Here is a 23,276-nt window from a genome sequence, read left to right on the forward strand (position 1 = left end):
TATCATGACAAAAGGAAGTGAATGGAAGCACTGATTTAACTGTAAACACAGCTAAAACGCTGTGTGTGGTGCAGCCCTGCTTACTGCTGCTGCAGCTGCTCACATCAAGCAGTGTCTCTGTAGTTGAACAACATGCCAGCGATTTCTGTAATATTTTTGTTTTCAAAAGAAATTAAAGTTCTTCTGTGTCGTATGAATTTGGTAGACGTTGTTTAGCTGTAGCTAGCTAGCAACGCTAGAAGCCATTTCTAACTGTAGCTGTGTTCCCAAAATAAGGAAGCTAGTTAGCTTTCATCAGCTGCTGCCACCAGCCGGCTAACGTGGAGCAGGTTCTGTGACACATTTAGCTACATGATGGCAGCGACTTCTGACATAAACACAAACAAAAACGTTTACATGTAAAGTCTATTTTACAGACCTCGTTTAAACTGTATTAGCTTACGGTAGGCTAGCAGGCTACAGTCGCTAATTAGCTAGCCTGCCAGTAGCAGTTTGAGCTCCAGCTTCGTATGAGCATCAAACTTTAAAGCTGTTAGCTCTAACGCTAGCTATGTTAGCGATCTGCCAAACAGCATTATTCTTATAGTTTCGTGGGAATTTTTGAAGCAGCACTTCAGAAAACATTCACCTTTCACTGCTCAGTCAAAAACGCGACTCATAGCTGAAAAAAACATCTGAAAAAGCTGCTTCATGTTAGCCGGGCTAGTTTGGTTAGCAGTAGCTTCTAGCCAGTATAGCTAGCTTAATATAAACCAAGTCTATAACATTCATGCTACATATAAAAGTTCTTCTTTCTTTTGAAAACAGAATATTACCGAAATCGCTGGCGTGTTGTACAAAGACACAGAGGCTGCTTGATGTGAAGCAGCTGCAGCAGAACTGCAGCAAAAACAACATACAGCATCTCAGCTCTGTTCACAGTTAAATCAGAGCTTCCGTCCCCTTCTCACTCTCACTGTCACAACCGAGCAGGAACACTAAAATACAGCTGTTGTAGCTCCGTGTTTGAGCGATACAGTTCACTACTAAACATTTTGACAGCGCGTCTGCAGTAGCTTTATGGAGAGGAAGTGAGTTTTACCCTGCTAATGCTTAAACCGGAAGTAATCACAAATCTTGTGAAAAGGGCCCATTAATCATCAAAGTTACGTAAAAAAAAAGAACACGTTTTTTTGCCTTTTATAAGGTTTGAACTGCTCTGCGTCTGATTCATAACAATTTTGTACGATGTGGAAACGTGGAGATTTGAGCATAAATGATAAATCAGCTTCAGTGCATGAAACCAGCCGACCAGCACCTCATTTACATATCATTTACATGAAGCACACCCTAATTCATGCAGATGTTTCAGTAGCCAGCCAATAAAACGGCAGTGTTTGGCATGAAAGCTAATGGCGGTGCTCGTGGGTGGAGTTTGATGTCCAGCAGTGAGTGCACTCCTCCCCTGCTGACCAAACTTAATAGTATTAAAATGAAAACAACTGGAAAAAATAAAATGTGAAATAAAACAAAATACTCAGTGTTGTTAACATAGTAGAGTGACTGTTCAGTGTAGTTAATTCCCTAAAATAAACGCTGTATTATTGCAGTGTATGACCAAAGCTGTGTTTGTGAGTCAGTAGTATGAAACAAAAGCACAGTGTAATGTGTCTTTAAATGGAACATGAAATAGTTGCCGCACTTGTTTATATCAATGTGCATGTAAAGTCAGTACATCCACTTTTGTACCGGACTGTCATGCACACAAATTAGTATTAGTGAAATTTTCTATTGTTGTTCTTATTTTTGCAATTACAGATTATCTTGATAATAGTTTTGGTTAATTAGCCACATATCCAGCATTTATGCCCAAATTTACATGCACTCCTACCAGATATGAGTACAGATATGCCAAGATGAACATGATGAATAACAAAACCGTCAGTGAATTTGTGTGCTCTCATCTTACGGTCAGATGTGACCATAAGCATCTTTAATGAACAAGAACCAAAGTGAGAAAAGTGAAGCAACTGAATATATGGAGGTGATGGAAAGTTAATTAACAGATAATTAGCAGGATTAACACATAAGTGCTAGTAAGTTATCACGTTACTTCTTTATATGAAGAAAAATACTTATTAGTTAATTAACAATGTAATAAGCAGCAATTAGCACACAGATAATGAGTAAGTAAGACACAAACTAACGACAAACTAACTTATCAACTAACAGTGTACTTAATTACTAATTGATAAGTGCTTAATCAATTACTAAGTAATAGCTAATGCTTAATGAAGAGTTAACTAATAACTAAATAATGGGAAACTAATAGTTGATTATTATATATTTAATGATTGATTAGCGACCCTTAATGTAAAGTGTTACCATAAAATCCAATGAACGGTTACTGTTTTTCATTAAATCATTTCTGCTATAAATGCTTTTTTGAATTAATATTATGTTTATTATACTCTATATTATCCTTTCATATCTCTGTTTAATTAAAGCAATAAGGTGCTCGAGTCTGCCTTACAGTGATTTCAAGTCAGGTAGGGAGTTTAACTGCATTGTGTGTGCCTAACACCCACCCTTAACTGCTGTAAAAGCACTTGGGCTCTCATGGCTGGTTACTTAATGTGCCAGAGCGGCTGTTTTATCATGAAATCGCACTTATCCATGGGCAGCCATTCTCTTGTGTAGCTTGTTTCTACTGAAGACTGTTATTATCGAAGATGTACGTCAAGCCTTGAGGCTCTTTAACCATAAAGCGAAACATGACAAGGTGGTCAAGAGGTTCATTTTTTCAATAGAGTCTGGCTGCTGTCATGCACTCTCAGACAGATGGACTCTCACGGCCCAGTGGCTCTGTAACTTTTGGCTGCTTCTGCTTAGAGATATCATCACTTAATCAGCTTTTCGTCCATAACACAGCTAGAGAATTGAGTTTTATGTACCTCCCTGTTGAAAAAACGTTATAGAACCCATTGAAAGTGTCTGCTGGTTCCTGGTGTTTTTCAGTAGTCACCAATGGGATTCTGTGTTTTGATGATGGGTTGATATCACGGAGTAAAGGATTTCACGAGTTTTAGCACTAGCTTGTTTGTTTTTTTTTCTGCGAATAAACCCGACATTCATGTCTTATTGGCGTGGTAGGTTTTATTTTGAAAGTTTCCATATTTAATTACTTATTATCCATATGACAACGTTAATATACACCGGTCAGCCATAACATTATGACCACCTCCTTGTTTCTATGCTCATTGTCCATTTTATCAGCTCGACTTGCTATATAGGTGCACTTTGTAGTTCTTCAGTTACAGACTGTAGTCCATCTGTTTCTCTGATACTTTGTTAGCCCCATTTTACCCTGTTCTTCAGTGGTCAGGACCCCCATGGACCCTCACAGAGCAGGTACTATTTAGGTGGTGGATCATTCTCAGCACTGCAGTAACACTGACGTGGTGGTGGTGTGTTAGTGTGTGTTGCGCTGGTCTGAGTGGATCAGACACAGCAGTGCTGCTGGAGTTTTTAAACACCTCAGTGTCACTGCTGGACTGAGAATAGTCCACCAACCAAAAATATCCAGCCAACAGTGTCCTGTGGGCAGCGTCCTGTGACCACTGATGAAGGACTAGAGGATGACCAACACAAACTGTGCAGCAGCAGATGAGCTATGGACTAACAAGGTAGGAGTGTCTAATAGAGTGGACAGTGAGTGGACACAGTGTTTAAAAACTCCAACAGCACTGCTGTGTCTGATCCACTCGTACCAGCACAACACACACTAATACACCACCACCACATCAGTGTTACTGCAGTGCTGAGAATGATCCACCACCCAAATAGTACCTGCTCTGTGAGGGTCCATGGGGGTCCTGACCACTGAAGAACAAGGTAAAAGGGGGCTTACAAAGTATGCAGAGAAACAGATGGACTACAGTCTGTAACTGTAGAACTACAAAGTGCACCTATACAGTAAGTGGAGCTGATAAAATGGACAATGAGCGTAGAAACAAGGAGGTGGTCATAATGTTGTGCCTGATCGGTTCAGTGTAACTCTTGTAGCCCAGCAGTACGTGGTTCACAGTTTTTCCTCATAAAACCAACAAAAACACTGTCGTGGCAGAGCGGCACTGACGTCATCAATAGGCTGGCAGTGCATGTCAGGCTGAGAGTGCACGTCTGCAGCCAGACCCTTCCCTTCTCTCATTTTCAGTTCTGTTCCGAGGGCTCTGAGTTCGTATGACGTGTTCACATATACGCACAAAACATGACTCAGACCAGGAGAAATGCTGAAATGATCCGAGTGTGAAAACACCCTAAAAAATGAAAGGAACCTGGGGACCAGAACCACAGGGATGAAACTGTTAATGGCTGCTGGGCTGAAGGGAGCCATGGTCATCCAGAGTGAGCCCAGCCTCCTAATGCCTAATAAGGCACTGGGGCTAGGACTATGGCAGGTAGAAACTCCCTTCCCTAAGGAAGAAACGCTGACGCTGCATTTACATTACAGCAAAGCAAAGTGATTTTCGTTTCGCTCCTCTTTCATTTCTATGAAGACAGATTTAAGCAAATAAGAAGAGAGTTTCACTGGGTGACAGCCAATCATATTGTTCAAATATTCCACTTTATGCATCATGTCCACATTCAAACTACATGCTGAAACCAGTGATGGAAGATGGAGGAGATATCAGCAGGAGATTTTTAGATTAGTTCACATTTTTAAAAAGAAGATTAGCCTTTTTCTTATCTGCATTTCATCTGAGCCTGGACGGCAAATTTTTTTTAGCGATGCCCACAGAGTGCCCAACAGTTGCCAAGGTAAGTTTTTTGTGTTGCTGCAATATAAATGCAGGAAGTAAGACTCAAAAAGGGAATCAACGCTTCTTTAGTTGACTCTGGAAAGTGGGATTAAGAAACGAACAGATCAAGTTTACAAGTAAAAATACAGGGTGATTCAAAAAGATTCATCTGAATCTTTCAAAGCGCCACATTTTTACAACCGTGAGATACCTAGGAACCAATCACACACCAATTGTAAGAGGGAGTTGTAGAGTTTCAGACTGTCAGTGGAAGATGGCTCCCTTCAGTCTGAGAGGAGATGAGACCCCTGAGCAGAAAGCGTTCTGCGTTCTCCACTTCAATAAGAGTGAATCAGTCATAACTGTGCAACGATTTTCGTGGGCAGTGAAGCTCCAACAGCTCAGAGCGTTCATCGTTGGTTCCACAACACTGGATGATCTCCGAAATCGCACTGAAAGAGCCGTGAGTGCAGCGACACCCGACATGCTCAATCCAGTATGGGATAAATTTGACTATGGTGTTGATGTTGTCTGTACAGCTGGAGGAGGTTCATATTGAGACCTTGTAAAATACATGATAAACTTTATGCTCAATTAAACATTTACAGTTTACTGCATTGTTCTGTAATGATTTATAAGTGAAAGAAATCGGATAAATCTTTTTGAATCACCCTGTAATATCTACACTAGCTGTTTTGCAAACTTTGGCCCACTGTTGCTTATTAGGGCCCACTATTCTCTCCAATTTGATTTGTTATTACAAAAAAAAATGTACACCAGTTCTCACTGACTGTTCTGCTCAATTCATGGCATGATGGATGGCTTGAGGTGAACAGAAAGCACCTCCTTGTGTGATCTGCCATTTTCAAACGCTCAGCTTTCGAAGAACATTTTCAGTTTTTCGCTTCCACAAGCAGCCTCTCCTTCCCTCGTCTCATCGTGACTGACAGGCCGTCAGGGCGACGCTGTCAGGATCTCTCATTCACTTTGATTAGCGTCTTGATTAGGATCTGCTCCCTGTGCCACCACCCAGCCTACTGCACTCGACAACGGGGAGCATGACTAAGCCCCGCCGAAGGAAAAAGAAAAAAAAAAGAAAGACCCTCTTCATTTTTTGAGAGATATGAATGTAGTCATCCATTTTTCATGATTTTTTTTTCTCTCTCTCTTCTCCGCAAGTTTGTAATGTGTCATATTCTTTCAGGTTTCAGCTTTTTTTCTCTCTTTTTTCTGAGGAGATCAATGGAGTTGTGGATCAAAAGGCTTTTCTCTTATAAGGGGAGTTCAGTGGTATAAATATGCATCAGAGGAGCAGCAGATGTGCAGTCACTTTAGTTAGGCTAAGAAAGGCAGGCTGGCAGCAGCAGAAAGCCTCTGCACTAACAGCAGTTTGGCTCCTACCTCTCACTACACAGAGAGAGTAGACTTCAAAAGCCTATCACCAGCTCTGCAGGTTGGAACACACATTCCGGGGGGCTTTCGGGTGTGCTCTTTATTCTCTGCTTCACACACCGCCTACTCTCTCGCTCCTGTTTTGGGGTCCTCAGTTTACCTTTTTGGGGGAACCCTAAATGGTGTCAAGTAGAATCCTTCAGATGACCTAATTTGGGGATGCCGTACCAGTATCCTGCTTTGGGGTTTTCAGCCAGCCTTTTTTGACAAATCCTCATTGGTGTCCTAAGTTCTTAAGTTTTGCTTTTTTGGGAACTCTTATTGGTGTTGGGTAGAAACTGTCAGTTTGCCTTATTTAGGGATGGAGATCCTTATTGGTGTCCTGTTTTTGGGGTCTTCGGTTAGACTTTTGGGGAATCCTTATTGTGTCAAGTAGAACCTTTCAGTTTGCCTATTGCTGGGGAGAGGGGCCTTACTGGCTTCCCATCTAAGCATCTTAAGTTTTGATTTTTGGGAATTCTTACTGGTGTTAAGAAGAACCTGTCAGTTTGTTTTGTTTAGGGATGGAGATCCTTATTAGTGTCCTGTTTTGGGGTCTGCAGTTTGACTTTTTATGGGAAATCCTTATTAGTGTTGAGTAGAACCCATCAACATGCCTGTTTTAGGAATGGGGATCCTTATTGGTGTCATATTTTGGAGTCTTCAGTTTGGCTGTTTCAGGGAGGATAACCCTGCAGTTTGTCTTTTCTGCAACTGGGATTCAGATCAGTGTCCTGTTTTTTGGGGTCTTCAGTTTGACTTTTTTGGGAATCCTTATTAGTGTGAAATAGAACCATTCAGTTTGCCAGTTTCTTGGGGGGACCCTTACTGGCTTCCTGTTTTGGGGTCCTAAGTTTGGCTTTTTTGGGAATTCTTATTGGTGTGGAGTAGAACCTGTGAGTTTGCCTTCTTTAGTGGTAGAGATCCTTATTAGTGTCCTGTTTTGGGGTCTTAAGTTTTTTTTGAGAGGTCTTATGGGTGTTGGGTAGAAACTGTCAGTTTGCCTTATTTAGGGATGGAGATCCTTATTGGTGTCCTGTTTTTGGGGTCTTCAGTTTCACCAAGCCTTTTTTGGGGAATCCTTATTGTGCAAAGTAAAACCTTTCAGTTTGCCTGTTGCTGGGAATGGGGGGCTTACTGGCTTCCTATCTAAGGGTCTTAAGTTTTGCTTTTTTGGAAATTCTTACTGGTGCTGAGGAGAACCTGTCAGTTTATTTTGTTTAGGGATGGAGATTAGTATTGAGTAGAACCCATCAATTTGTCTTTTTTGGATGGGGATCCTTATCGGTGTCATATTTTTGGAGTCTTCAGTTTGGCTGTTTCAGGGACGATAACTCAGTTTGTCTTTTTGTGACATGGATCTAAATTGGTGTCCTGTTTTTGGGGTCTTCAGCTTGGCTTTTTTGGGGAATCCTTATTAGTGTCAAGTAGAACCATTCAGTTTGTCTGTTTATTGGGGGGAGGGGTGGGGGCGCTTACTGGCTTTCTATTTTGGGGTCTTAAGTTTGTCAATTTTGGAAATCCTTATTGGTGTTGAGTAGAACCTGTGAGTTTGCCTTAATTATGGATGGAGTTCCTTACTAGTGTCATGTTTTGGGATCTTCAGTTTGGCTTTTTTGGGAATCCTTATTGGTGTCAAGTAGAATCTTTCAGTTTTCCTAGTTTTTTTTTTTTGGGAATCCTTATTAGTATTGAGTCTTCAGTTTGGCTGTTTCAGTGAAGATAACCCTGCAGTTTGTCTTTTCTGTGACTGGGATTCAGATCAGTGTCCTGTTTTTTGGGGTCTTCAGTTTGACTTTTTTGGGAATCCTTATTAGTGTGAATTAGAACCATTCAGTTTGCCAGTTTCTTGGGGGGACCCTTACTGGCTTCCTGTTTTTGGGGTCTTAAGTTTTGCTTTTTTGGGAGTTCTTATTGGTGTTGAGTAGAACCTGTGAGTTTACCTTCTTTAGTAGTAGAGATCCTCATTAGTGTCCTGTTTTGGGGTCTGCAGTTTGGCTTTTTTAGGCTTTTAGTGTTGAGTAGAACTCGTTAGTTTGCCTATTTATGTGAGGAGGATACTTTTTGGTATCTTTTGTTTTGGGGTCTTCAGTTTGGCTTTATTAGGGAGGAGAGCCCTTCAGTTTCCTTTTTTTGTGGCTGGGATCCTAACTGGTGTCCTACTTCAGGGTTTTCAGTTAATGTTAACTGGGGAAACCTTTGTGTTATCAAGCAGAAATTTGTGAAGGACAAAAAAAGTCTTCAAGAGCTTTAGAAAGTTAGGGCCAGGTGTTAGATTGTAGGCCACAGATCTCCTGCAGTAGGTCTGCAGAGCTCAACTTGAAAAAAATGTAACACAACAGTGGAAACTTTGGTGCATCTCATCAGAACTAAGACATCAGTTTTGCATTCAAGACTGCAGTGACAAATTACAGTGGGTGGATATATTAGATATGGATATATTAGGTGGATATATTAGACAACTCAAGCAGTTTGAATCTGCAGTATTGATTTGTACAGTAGGGACAGTGTTTTCCATGGAGCACAGTTGAATAGTCAGTAGACTGGTTGAATCTGTTTCCTTGTGGTTCTTGTGGTCATGAATGTAAGGCACTATACATTTGTGCCAAACATTTCAGAGTTCTTTCAATGTTGATTTCATTGTTAGATGTATACGGTACAAAAACCCTCCGGGAAACAGCCCGGAAGAATTCAGAAGCCAAAAACGTTCAAATGCAGCATGTTGACCACGGTTGAAAACTTTAACCCTTTGAGTCCCACTTCCAGCCTGTTAGCAAAGAATTCCAACATATAAGTCATTTTATTTGGCACTTCAGGAACATTTCATTGGTAAACCCTTTGGTAAACATTAGTAATAAGAAATAATAAATAGTTTAAATTAATTTTCTCTTCATTCATGATCCACCATGCGGGAAAGCTTGCACGAATTCAAGTGGCGCAAGTCTCTGGAATACTAATTTGTTATATTCATTAAAAAGAATTTGGCATTCTCTCTCTCTCTTTCTCTCTACTTATTTATTTTTTTTTCTTTTGAGTGAGAGAGGAAAAAGATGATGGGAGGGAGAGAAGTGTTGCGCTGAAATCACAGCCCCACCATTATATCAATTATATGTCCTTTGAAAATATGGAAATTACTGCAGACCACATTGTTCACTTTTCATCGGCGCAATTAAATTAAGCTACTTTTCAAAAATATACAATTTCATTTAATGTTCTGCCTGCTGAGAAAATGAGAGAGGGAAAGAGAGAGAGAGAGAGAGAGAGAGAGAGAGAGAGAGAGAGGGAAAGAAAGGAAGCCAGATCAGACCTCTTACAAAAGCAATTACTAAACTCACCATTGTCATTAGTGGGGCCAGACCTTACCTGTCTTATCTGCTTATGATTAGCTGTATCCCTGCAGGACAGAGAAAAGAAAAGTCAAATACAATACTTCTTCTCTCACTCTCACTCAGTCTCTGGTTTCCTCATGTGCATTTGTGCGTGCGTTGGAAAGAACAGGCATTCATTTGTCACTATAACATGACTGAACAGAAAAGGAGGCTTTGGTCAGTAGTTATTTGAAGGGAACTGGATTTGAAATTGAAAAAGATTGGATTTGAGTTGAGTCAAAGGCATTTTTGTGTAGTTCTTTTAAATGTCGGTGAGAAAAGTGTTGCCTAACACTTTCTTTATTCGCACGCTCCTATCTGCTCCATCTTCTGCCTTCTTTATTTCAGAAAAGTGCTCTCTAATGTCCCTTGGCTCCTCGGAAGAATCTATAATGAACACAAAGCAGGCATAAAGCAAGGTTTACATTGAGGAGGAGGGAGAAAAGATGCATCATCCAATCAGAAAAGCTTCCCGGAGAGTGGCTGAGGTAAACAAAGTCATAAGAAGAAGGATCAAAGGTGGTCTCTACCATATCTTACTTTAATTATAGCTGGCACATTGGGGTATTACTTATTCTGAGCACGTAGATTCTCTTCACTGTTTACCTTGGCTGATCTAACCATGGCATCCTTTTAGAGTGTAGTTGGTAAGACTGTATTGGCACTGTTACAGCATATGGCAGACTTTAGGATACAGTCATATACAAAGGTTTGAACAATCCCTGTCTAACTATGAAACGTTAACACATTCTCTACAGACAGCACACTATACACATATATAAAATATATGGAAACTGCCATATTAAATTCCCCAATATATTAAATTCAGCAAATAAACAATAATTTTTGCATTAAAAAAAAACTGGAATGTGTTCACTGTAGACAGTGTACTTAGAAAAGCAACAAAACATGCAGTTTGATCGGGGCACCCAAACTTTTGCATAGGATGGTATGCAGATAAGCAGTGACAGTCAAAGTACTCAAAATCTAGTACTTTAAAAGCAGAGATAACATTGGTAACATATTGTTATGGTTAATGTAAAAGTCTTCTGTTGATGTTTCTATTTGTGTTAATGGGCAGGACTAACCTGCTGTAGGTCGAAAAGGTGGACATACACTATATAGGCAAAAGTATTGGGACACCTACAGGAGCTTTAATGACTCCTATTCTAAATCCATAGGCATTAACATGGAGTTGGTCCGCCTTTGCAGCTGTAGCAGCTTCCACTCTTCTGGGAAGCTTTCTACAAGATTTTGAGTGTGTCTGTGCGAATTTGTGCCCATTCATCCAGAAGAGCATTTGCAATGTTGGATGAGAGGGCCTGGCTCACAATCTCTGTTGCAGTTCATCCCAAAGGTGTTGGATGGGGTTGAGGTCAGGGCTCTGTGAGGGCCAGTCAAGTTCTTCCACACCAAACTCACCCAGTCAGGCCTTTATGGAGCTGCTTTGGGCACTGGGGCTCAGTCATGCTGGAACAGGAAAAGTTTTTCCCAAAACTGTTCCCACAAAGTTGGAAGCACAGAATTGTCCAAAATGTCTTGGACATTTAGCAGGTAACACTCTGCTGGCGTTCGCCAAACCTAGACTCGTCCAGCAGAACGCATTTCCACCGCTCTAGAGTCCAGTGGCGGTGTACTTCACCCCCACATTTGGCATTGTGCCTTTTGATCTTAGGCTTTTGTGTAGCTCAGCCGTGGAAACCCATTTCGTGAAGCTCCTAATGCATAATTCTTTTGCTGATGTTGCTTTCAGAGGCGATTTGGAACCTTTTAGTGAGTGATTCAACAGAGGATAGACACTGTGCGCTTCAGCACTCAGCAGCCCGACTCTGTGAGTTTGCAAGTTCTACCGCTTCGTGGCTGAGCTGTTGTTGCTCCTAGACGGTTCTATTTCACAATAACAGCACTTAAAGTTGACAGTGGCAGATCAATCTAGCTGACTTGTGGCAAAGGTCGCATCCTATAGCAGCGCCACGTTCAAAGTCACTGAGCTCATCAGTACGACCCATTCTACTGCCAGTGTCTATCGAGAATACAAGGCTATGTGCTTAGTTTGATCCACTTGGAAGCGATGGGTGTGGCTGGAACACTTGAACTCAATAAATAGGAGGTGTTCCAGTACTTTTGTCTATACAGTGTATGTAATGTACATATTAGGGTTGGGCATTATGTAAAAAATGAGAGTGATATTTAACAATGAAGGAAGTATTTATGTATTTCATGTCTGAACGGATAAATAAACACATTCCACCCACTTATATTTTAGACGGCTCACTGATTGGTGGTGTGGGAGCTCACAGATAAATGGTGCTAACAATGAAAGGGGGGAAAGCACAGCCAGCAAAACCTCATAGAAAGTAAGAAACGACAGAACATGGTCAACTTTACTCAAACACCAGTCGCTCGATTTTGTGCTCTCCCTTAAATGGGTGCGCTATCCTCTAAATGGGTGTCATTTTAGTACCCGTTAGCAGGCATGTTTGGCCTGCTAGCTAAGCTCCCCCAAACACTACAGAACATCATCTAAATTTGTGTCAACAGAGCAACAGTTTTCAGAATCACACCTGTACTGTGATGGGTGGCACTCAGTTGTAACCATGGAAAGCAAACTACTTTTTTATTTTAAAATAACGATTGACATTAAAAAGCGTTGGACAGCCCAACCCAACCCACCCAGGGTGCTGGAGAAAACACCCTTGACTATTCGAGTGGCCTTTGCTAGGCAAACTTACCACCCTGCTCTAAAACGATTGGCCATATTTTCTCCAGTCAAAACCTCCTGGCGATAGGTTTAGTAAGCATGGCTAACATTGCATATCCTGCGAATACAATCGAGGCCCAAAAACTAAATTAATCAGTTTGTTTAAAAAAGGCAAAGACCAGTTTGGTGAGTGTGTCCAGAGAGGTTTCATAATTGCATGCTATAGTATTTTTGGTCCCACTTTATATTGCGTGTCTCTAATTACTGTGTAGTTACATGTGAACAACATATGCAACAATAATGTAATGACTGATGACTTAGTCATGGTTACAGATGGATTACGGAAGTACACCTTATGTAATTATACATGTGTGTATCAACTTCAGTTTTGCCTCATGTAATTACACAAGTGTATCTTAATAGTTGTAACAGCCTATTCGCTCTCATGTAATTACACAAGAGTAATAACACAAATGTAATTACATCTCTAATCAGACTGGAACAGCAGTTGTTTTCAGAAGATTTTATTCAGCAGTAAAATGAAGTTTGTAATAACTTACAGTAAGACATTATTTACATTGTATCTGCCAGCTTTCCTAACATTTAGCTAGCATTTATGTTGCTAGTGCTGTGACACTTTAACCAGTTTAAGCTTTAAACCATTCTGTAATGTGACATAACAGCAGACCTCCATTATCTCAACATGTAACTGTTATTACATTAATTAAATGTGTTGCATTACCTCCAAAGCAATGTCTATATTACAACTCCATTATTACACAGTAACTACACAGCAACTACACAGGAACTATCCACTTATTTTAAAGTGTAGCTTTAACACTGCACTACAGGAAAGGTTCTGTGTAGAAGATACACTTGTGTAATTACATAAGGGCAAAACTGAAGTTGGTACACATGTGTAATTACATAGGCTGTACTTCTGTAATCCAACTATAACAGTGACTAAATCATCAGTATTTACAGTGTTGATGCATGTTATTCATGTGTAACTACACAGTTATTAGAGGCACAATATAAAGTGGGACTAAATGAAATCTGGAATTTTTCCAGATTTCATTTATTTAGAGGTATTTGTTGAATGCTGCGCTGACTGAACAGGCTGGTTGTTACAGGTCTTGTGCTGCTTATTGTGCTTGATGCTGATGATATGTGCTGTCCAGCTGTTTTATCATCTGTTTTGTTCATATGCTTGTTTCTGTCAGCTGCTTTTGTCTGGCATATTAAATGCATAACATCTATAAAACAATGCACATATAAATACATCTGCAGTTATTTTTTTGTGAGGCACCACAAAGACCTGGTCTTCAACTCCCACTCTAGTTTAGCAGGTTGAAGGTTCACCATTAGCACTCAAGTAGCTTTTGTGTGTATTAGAATGGCAGAACTTGCATATATAATGGTTATGTAAACAGTTATGATTATGATTTGTGGAAGATTCATTTCATGAGCGAGGTTGTGGATGACCACAGGCAAAAAAAACAGCAGGGATGCTGTATGGAAGAGTGAAACTCAGCATCAGTGAGGATGAAGTGGATAGGGCAGAGCAGCATGGTATGATTGGGCCACTGTATTAGAGTTATGAATAATGGCACCACCTCTCCAGCTGGCAAAACTAAGCCACACCACTCATACTGACCATTGATGAATGGGGTAAATGGGTACAAACAAATCATGCACAAAGTGGTAAACCAAGCGAATCCATAAGTGCTAGAGCACGCACAGTTTAAAATCGCCTGTCCTCTCTGTAGCTGTTATAGAAAATTGTGCTGTTTTCTTAATGTTTTGAAGCCCCTTATCAGAGAAATAGTTTGTTTATCACGATAGGTGGTGTTGTCCTATTATATTGTAATCATATTTGCAATTATAACTTTGGATCTGCCCATGTTTCCAGTAATAGTGACCCCTACTGTTCAAACCAATGAGCGACGCTGAATAAGCAATATGCTGTGGTCATGTGATCAGGCTGCCTGGTTGGGGAAGTAAACATGTTGCTGGAACCAGAGAACTTGTAGAGAGGAGAATTACCACTGTAATGTCTTCTGGGTTTCTCGAACACTAGAGGGCGCTCCTGAGCAAGTCCAAAATCATGGGTTAAGAGGGAGCGTTTGAGCAAAATCATAGTTTATATATGCCTAAACCTTTTTAATGTAAAAGAATGAATTCATATCTTGAACACAGAACAGCGTAAAACATTTTAACACTGCTGTTATATTTTTAAGAGTTTTTAAACTCGAGTTATAGGAGTTTAAAACGGCGCCTCATGTCCATCCATGACGTCTGTCCAAAGAGCAGTAATGTCCGCGTTCTGCTGCCCAAAACCCGTTTGCGGTAGGAAAAAAGGAAACATACAGGTGAGATTTCTTTGTTTATTTTTAGTGAAATACATCCTTCAACTTTCTAAAATTAAAGGAAAGTTCTGGGCGAGAGATTAGAAACTATTTTAACTTTTCGTTTTTAATCGTTTAGCTCAATTTACTCCGATTCATTGAGGACTTGCACGCGGGTCCTTTCTGCTGTTTTGCAGTCCAGTTTTTGATATAACAGGGGAAATAGGAAGTGGCCAGGCTCCTCATAAACCGGCTCTGGTTGAAACCGTGGGGAGCTGTACACAGAATGAAGTGCTTTTGCCAATGAAGAGTACTGATTCTACACTAAAAATTGTAACAGCTGTTAAATTTCTGGTCAGATGGAGCACATCGTAAGAAATTATTTGTTATTTAAGTTCACCTTGGTAATATTCATTGACCGTTTCACAAATGAATGTAAACATTTGAGAGAACATTGATGTTAGTTAAAGTAGAATGGCTACATGGCTAATTAAATCTTCATGGACACTGAGTGGATTTTGCTGAGAAATGCCTTTTAGCCAACAGGGACTCATTTACACTGATAGCGTATTATGTTTATAAAATTCAATGTTTATTTTATTTCATTTTTTTTGCAGTGTTTGAAGCAGAAAAATGAGCAATAAATGCTTACGAAACATTAGTAGGAGTGTCGTCTAAGAGTGTCGTGTAACCTTTAGGACAGTTACACTTTCCAAATTGCCTCAGAAAGCAAAATTAGCACAAGAACTGTGCACTGGAAGTTTCCATGGGTTTTCATGACTGCAGCTGCAAACAAGCGTAAGATCACTATGTGCAATGCCAAGCATCAGCTAGAGTGGTTTAAAGCATGGCACCACTGGACTCTGGAGCAGTGGAAACATTCTCAGGAGTGATGAATTACACTTCACTATTTGCAGTCTGATGGACAAATCTGGGTTTGCTGGGAGAACATTACACTATCTAACAAGTACACTGATCAGACATGACATTCTGACCACCTCCTTGTTTCTACGCTCATTGTCCATTTTATCAGCTCCACTTTGTAGTTCTACAGTTACAGACTGTAGTCCATCTGTTTCTCTGATACTTTGTTAGCCCCCTTTTACCCTGTTCTTCAGTGGTCAGGACTCCCATGGACCCTCACAGAGCAGGTACTATTTGGGTGGTGGATCATTCTCAGCACTGCAGTAACACTGACATGGTGGTGGTGTGTTAGTGTGTGTTGCGCTGGTCTGAGTGGATCAGACACAGCAGTGCTGCTGAAGTTTTAAACATTGTGTCTACTCACTGTCCACTCTATTAGACACTCCTACCTTGTCAGTCCACCTTGTGGATGTAAACACAGGATGCTGTTGGCTGGACATTTTTGGTTGGTGGACGATTCTCAGTCCAGCAGTGACACTGAGGTGTTTAAAAACTCCAGCAGCACTGCTGTGCCTTATCCACTCAGACCAGCGCAACACACACTAACGCACGACCACCACGTCAGTGTTACTGCAGTGCTGAGAATGATCCAACACCCAAATAGTACCTGCTCTGTGAGGGTCCATGGGGGTCCTGACCACTGAAGAACAGGGTAAAAGGGGGCTAACAAAGTATGCAGAGAAACAGATGGACTACAGTCTGTAACTGTAGAACTACAAAGTGCACCTATATAGTAAGTGGAGCTGATAAAATGGACAATGAGCATAGAAACAAGGAGGTGGTCAGAATGTTATGCCTGATTGGTGTATGCATAGTGCCAACAGTAAAGTTTGGTGGAGGAGGGATAATGGTCTTGGGGCTGTTTTTCAGGGTTTGGCCTAGGCCCCATAGTTCCAGTGAAGGGTAATGTTAATGACTGTTAATGCTAAAAAAAAAGCAATAAAGCGATGTCCATAAAGACACTGTGTCCACATACTTTTGGCCACATAGTTTATGTAGTTATATAAGTGGACCTAAAAATAATAGACAATGATTGTAGATACAAGGTAGGTGTTCCTAATAAAGTACTCAGAAAGTGTCCATCGTCAAAGCAAATTAGGCAAAGTACATAGTATGTTGTTACTGTCCACCACTGCGAACAGGCATTAATCCCCCCCCCACCCCCTCTCTCTGCTTGGGATCTGGACATGCTTAGCAAAGAAACCCCCTTCATACAGACATCATTAAATCCAACTTAAGCATAATTCACAATGATAGAAGAGAAGCCCGCCTCTGCTGCTGTGAGCAAACCAGATTTCTTCATCACTGCTGCGGGTGGGAAGTCTGTCTCCAGGGGGCGCTATGTTAGATGAAATGTGGGCCTGAGAGAAAGGGAATGGGAGATGAGAGGAGCGCGTGTCTGCCACGTGCTGCGTGTTTAGAGGCGTCCCGTTGCTTTGATACATGCTAAACAGCCTCCCACAGATAGCCGCAGGGGGAGCGGAGTTAACTGCACAGACAGGGGGCGTGGAGAGCAAAGAACAGTAGCACTCCACTTCAGGGCTGATCTAATAAACTCTGACACACTGATGGAGAGAGGGGGCTAGAGGGTTCCATGGTGGATGGAGGAGGTTCAGTGGGATGTGCAGGGCTGGGGGCCTGGCTGAGGGTCTACATGTACTACTAAAGCACTATGAGTTGCAGTGCATTACAGTGATTGGTAACACTTTCTATGAATGTCACGTTTGTAAGCATCTATCAACACATTTATAACATGTTATAATGCATTCATATGGTATTATAAACATGATTATAAACATTTATAAAAATTAATTACACTTTATAGCCATGTTTATTATACATTATGAATTGTTAATATAATGCATTAGAAATAGTATTAATAACATGTTATACTGTCAGTGCCAAAGAAGTCAGCCCCAGCTTGGAGAGCATAAAGTAAAGACAAATACCAAGCTAACGGTGGTGAACATTACCTTTCCCACATTGGGTAAAACACTGATGGCAGCTCTAGTTTAAACTCTGCCATTTGAAGCCTGTAATGAGCTTTATTGTGAATGTTTTAGTGTTTCAGTAAATCCTTCAGTAAATACTTCAACTTGAAGCCTCACTCTTAACCCTGGAGGAGGCTTTAGTACAGTACGCTTCACTTTACTTAGAGCGGACAAATACCACTTATGAGCTCTTATAATTTGTTATGAACAGTACTTCATAATGTATTATGTTAACAATTCATAATGCATAATAAGCATGGCTATAACGTGTAATGCATTTTTATAAATATTTATAGCCGTGTTTATAATGCCTTATGAATGCATTATAACATGTTATGAATGTGTTTATAGATGCTTACAAAGGTGACATTCATAGAAAGTTTTGCCATTTTACCATGGGTAAGGTGTTGTTAAGTGTCGTTATGCTGACATAATGCTTAAAATTGCTTTTTTGTATGTAAACTAGCTCATGGTGACAAAACACAATAAAAATAATAAAAATTAATAAAAAATAAAATAAAGGTTTAATAAATAGTTTAATTAATTATTAGTAACAATAAGAATAAACCAGTCTTCCACTAAGCAAAATAGTTTGTCAAAAGGAACCCTAAGCGACATTTGGAGGGATTCCACAAATATATTTTGTGCAAGAAAGTCTAAGAAATAATATTTAATATTTTTTTTATTTGTAAATATAAATAAAATATAAATAAAAGAAATACATGTTAATTAAAAAAAGCAAATAAAATACATTGCCTATGTTGTAGCATGTGAGAGTTGGACCACATTTAGAAAGAAAGGCAAAAAATAAAAAAAGCAGATTTTTAAAATCTTTTACTTTCTTTTTACTGTCAAATCTTTCAGTGTAATGATATTTTTGCTCTGTGAATGTGGAGAAGATGCTGTTTAGCTGTTTAAGTTTATTATAGCTGCACTCTGGGCATTTTTCCAGATAAAGAGCTCTGTTCGGGTTCACGTCTCCTGCAGTGTCTCCTGCCTCGTACTTCACCGCCACCTCTTAATTATCAAGCTATTTATGCAAAATCAGGGAGTGACCTCTTGAGTGAGTTAAGCTGCGAGCACACCGAATTAAAGCGATTAAACAAAGTCTCTAACTTTTAATTAACTTTACTACCTTTTATGTGTACAGTCCAACATGATTTTGAGCTAAGTACTATACAGAGCATCCACAACCGCATCACTGGCTTGATAAAGTTGGATAAAATTAAATTAAAGCCAAAACAGCTTATGTTTAGTTTTAGTATAATGAGCAGTTTTTAGACAGTGGTTTATACAGCTTATGAATGGCACTATTGTTGACGGAGAATATCACTTAATTTTTTTGTTAATAACTCACATTTTGTTTGATCTGATTAAATTTTAGAAACTATTCTTGACCAATGCAAACAATTCAACAGTTCAACATTTAAATGTGATTGACACACATTTAAAAAAAGTAAAGAAAAAAACCAAAAATAATAAATTACTTATTTTGGGGGCCCCTTGTGGCTCAGGGCTTGAAGCAACTGTTTATATGACAAAAATGGCTAGAAATGGCCCTGATTGTTGCCAAGCAAGTAATGATAAAAAAATTCAATTTTTTTTAAACAGAATTCAGTTGATGTGTGGGGTGATATACTATGTGGCCAAAAGTAGGAGTAGGTGGACACATGACCGGCACACCTACAGTGGTGCTTAAAATGTGTTAACTCTTTAGTTTTTTTTACATTTTGGCATAAATTTGACCTAATATTTTATCAGATTGTCACACATAGTAGTGTAAGTAGTAGTAGATAAAGAGAACCAAATTAAACAAATGAGACAAGAATATTAGACTTGCTAATTTATTTATTGAGGAAAATGTTCCAATATTATGTATCTGTGAGTGGCAAAATTATGTGAACCTTTAGGATTAGCAGATAATTTGATGGTGAAATTAGAGGCAGGTGTTTTCAATCAATCACAGTTGATGGCAGTCGGGTGTGAGTGACCACCCTGTTTCATTTAAAGTACAGGGATCTTTCACAGTCTGATCTTCACCGCACATGTTTGTGGAAGTGTATCATGGCATGAACAAAAGAGATTTCTGAGGACCTCAGAAGAAGGTTTGTCGATGATCATCAGGCTGGAAAAGGTTACAAAACCATCTCTAAAGAGTTTGGATTCTACCAATTCATAGTCAAACAGATTGTGATCACTCCTCAGGAGTGGTCACCCAACAAAGATCACACCAAGAGCAAGGCATGTAATAGTCTGTGAGGTCACAAAGGAACCCAGGTAACTTCTAAGCAACTTAAGGCCTGTCTTACAGTGGCTAATGGTAATGTTCATGAGTCCACCATCAGGAGAAGACTGAACAACAATGGTGTGCAGGGCAGGATTGCAAGGAGAAAGCCACTGCTCTCCAAAAAGAACATCGCTGCCAGTTAGCAGTTTGCTAAAGATCACAAGGACAAGCAAGAAACCTTAGTTAGGTTTGAAGAAAGGAAAACATTGCATTTAGGTACGAAAACTTTATCCTCTGTGAAACATGGTGGTGGTAGTATCACAGTTTGGGCCTGTTTTGCTGCATCTGGGCCATCATTAATGGAACAATGAACTCTGAATTATACCAGCAAATTCTAAAGGAAAGTGTCAGGACATCTGTCCGTGAGCTGAACTCAAGAGAACGCAACAAGACAATGACCCTAAGCACACAAGTCGTTCTACCAAAGAACAGTTAAAGAATAAAGTAACTGTTTTGGAATGGCCAAGTCAAAGTCCTGACCTTCAATCCTGTAGAAATGTTGTGGAAGGACCTGAAATGGCAGTTCATGGGAGGAAACCCACCAACATAACACAGTTGAAGCTGTTTTGTATGAAGGAATGGGTTCAAATTCCACCACGCCGATGTGCAGGACTAATCAACAGTTACCGGAAATGTTTAATTGAAGTTACTGCTGCACCAGGGGGTCACACCAGATACTGAAAGCAAAGGTTCAACTTTGCCGCTCACAGATATTAAATATTGGATCATTTTCCTCAGTAAATAAATGAGTCTAATATTTTTGTCTCATTTCTTTAATTAGGTTCTCTTTATCTACTATTAGGACTTGTGAAATATAGAAAATCCTACCACTGTATCTGAGCTTGTTTGGCATCCCAATACAAAACCATGGGCATTAATATGGAGTTGGTCCCCCTTTGCAGCTCTAACAGCTTCCACCCTTCTGGGAAGCTTCCTACAAGATTTTGGAGTGTGTCTGTGGGAATTTGTGCCCATTCAGTCAAAAAACATTTGTGAGGTCAGACACTGATGTTGGACGAGAGGGTCTGGCACGCAATCAACATTCCAGTTCATCCCAAAGGTGTTCAGTGGGGTTGAGGTCAGGGCTCTGTGCAGGCCACTGGAGTTCCTTCCACACCAAACTCATTCAAACCATGTCTTTATGGAGCTCACTTTGTGCACAGGGATACAGTGATGCTGGAACAGGAAAAGGCCTTCACCAAACTGTTGTACAGAGTTGGAAGCACATAACTGTCTAAAATGTCATTGTATGCTGTAGCATTCATTTCACTCCTTGCTGGAAATAAGAGGCCTGGCCCAATCTTTGAACAACTACAACTGTTGGCACTATACATTTCGGTAGGTAAGTGTTCTCCTGGCATCTACTAATTCCAGATTCTTCCATAAGATGTTCTCTGGTGTGATGAATCACACCTGACTATGTTTCTACTGCTCTAAAGTCCAGTGGCGGTATGCTTTGCACCACTTCAGCTGATGCTGGCCATTGCGCATAGCTTTCAGTGCACAGTTCTTGTGCTGGAACTCTGTAGCCAGTGATCCAACAGAGGATAGACTTGTTTTTTACACACTACACACTTCAGCACTCAACAGCCCCAATCTGTAAATTTACATTGTCTAGTGCATGGTGGCTGAGTTGATGTTGCTCATAGACACTCCCATCTCACAATAATAGCACTTACAGTTGACTGGGGCAGGAGCTCTTTAGCACGAGCCGGTCTAATCCCAGTGTTTGTCTACACTGTTAGAAATAAAGGTTCTGTGCAGGTACATTTTTTGTTCATCAAGGTACAAACAATGTAAATGTTCCCTCAAAGGTACAACAGTGGTTTTAAGGTCTGATTGTGAACCAAAAATAAGTTTTTCCAGGTGAAAAGTTCGTATTTGTACCTTTTCGTAACCTAATGTTTTAAAACCGAACAATAAAATAAAAGCCTGGAGACGAGACGGGGTGTGTGGAGTCAATACAACAGAAATTACCATTTCAATGGATTATGGTACAGTTATGTTCCCTGACTAAAGGTACTGAGATGTACCCTTGAGGGTCCCACCTCAGTGACAAGAGAGGTCCTGACCCAGTGTCAGTTTCATACCTTTATTTGTAAGAGTGTATGGAGATTGCAGGGCTGGAATTCAGAAAGGGTTAGCATTTAAAAATCTCCAATCGACCAAAGTACGAGGCGTAGCTAAAGAGAGTAGTATTTTGAAGCTTGAACTTTGTCTGTACTTTTCTCCATCTTTATAGATATCGGTATGTCATATAAGATCAGAAACCACATAAGCAAGTCTGTTTGAGATTACGTACCAAGTTGACACGCTTTGAAGCAAGTGTGCCATGATTTAGGTGTACAGTTAGCATAATGCTAATAAGTGTAAGCTTCCTTTACTTGCTAGCTACATCAGCGTCATATCGCCATCCACTAATGAAGGAAACCTCAGCATTTAGTGATCACCATCCCTACTTTCTACTTTCCATTGAATCCCTACCTGCATCTAACATGCTGCCAACCTCTTTACTTAACACTAATGCATCTGATCCAGCAAATCAAGGGCTAAAAAGGTTAATTAGCTGGAGCAGGTTTGGCAGATTGTGGCTGGAACCAGACTTCACAGGAGGGTAGATCTCCAGAAACAGGATTGGTGGGGCTTTAATTTGTGGAACCAGCACTTTAAGGCTACATTCACATTACCAGGTTGAAGTGGCACAAATCAGATTTTTTCTTTTCAAATCTGACCTGAGCCACTTTGGCTACATTTACATTACAAGTCTAGCTCAAAACCAATTTTTTGCTCAAATCCGATCTCTCCGACAAGATGGTCCACACTCGTTTAGGTAAGTGATTCGAATCTGTCATTAATGTGACGAACCGGCGTCCTGAAATGACCCTCATGAGCTCATCCTACTCAGTAATGTCACGTGAACGAATCACGTTCATCATCAGCACAAACTAACGAGCAGAACGAGCTTCGCTGAGAAGATAATTAACTCTGATCAGCTCTCAGCTTCATTATTAGAGCGAGACGAAGGAGAAACAGGTGAGATGTGTTGCTTTTCCAGGCTTTTTGACCATTTACAGGCTTTAACTTCTGTTTGGCGCTGCTGCCGTGGCAACACTGAATGATGCTGCTGAAAAAAAGCACATGAATTCCATATATGAAAGTGGCTCAGGTCGTGTCCACACAGCTCTGAAAACATCAGATCTGAGTCACATTAGAGCAAAAAATCGGATTTGTGCCACTTCAACCTGGTAATGTGAATATAGCCTTTCATACGTGGTCCTAGATCGGATTTGAGCAATGAGGCTTGTACTGTGAACGTAGCCTAAGTTAGGCTGATCCAGGGGCTGTGTACAGGTCATGTATAGATATACATTATAATGTTATAATAATGCATAATTTTCTTTTGGACTTTTTGAAGTATAGGTGGCTCAATAGGTGAGTGTCAGTT

This window comes from Colossoma macropomum, unplaced genomic scaffold (assembly GCF_904425465.1).
Source record: "Colossoma macropomum unplaced genomic scaffold, Colossoma_macropomum, whole genome shotgun sequence".
Classification (NCBI taxonomy): domain Eukaryota; kingdom Metazoa; phylum Chordata; class Actinopteri; order Characiformes; family Serrasalmidae; genus Colossoma; species Colossoma macropomum.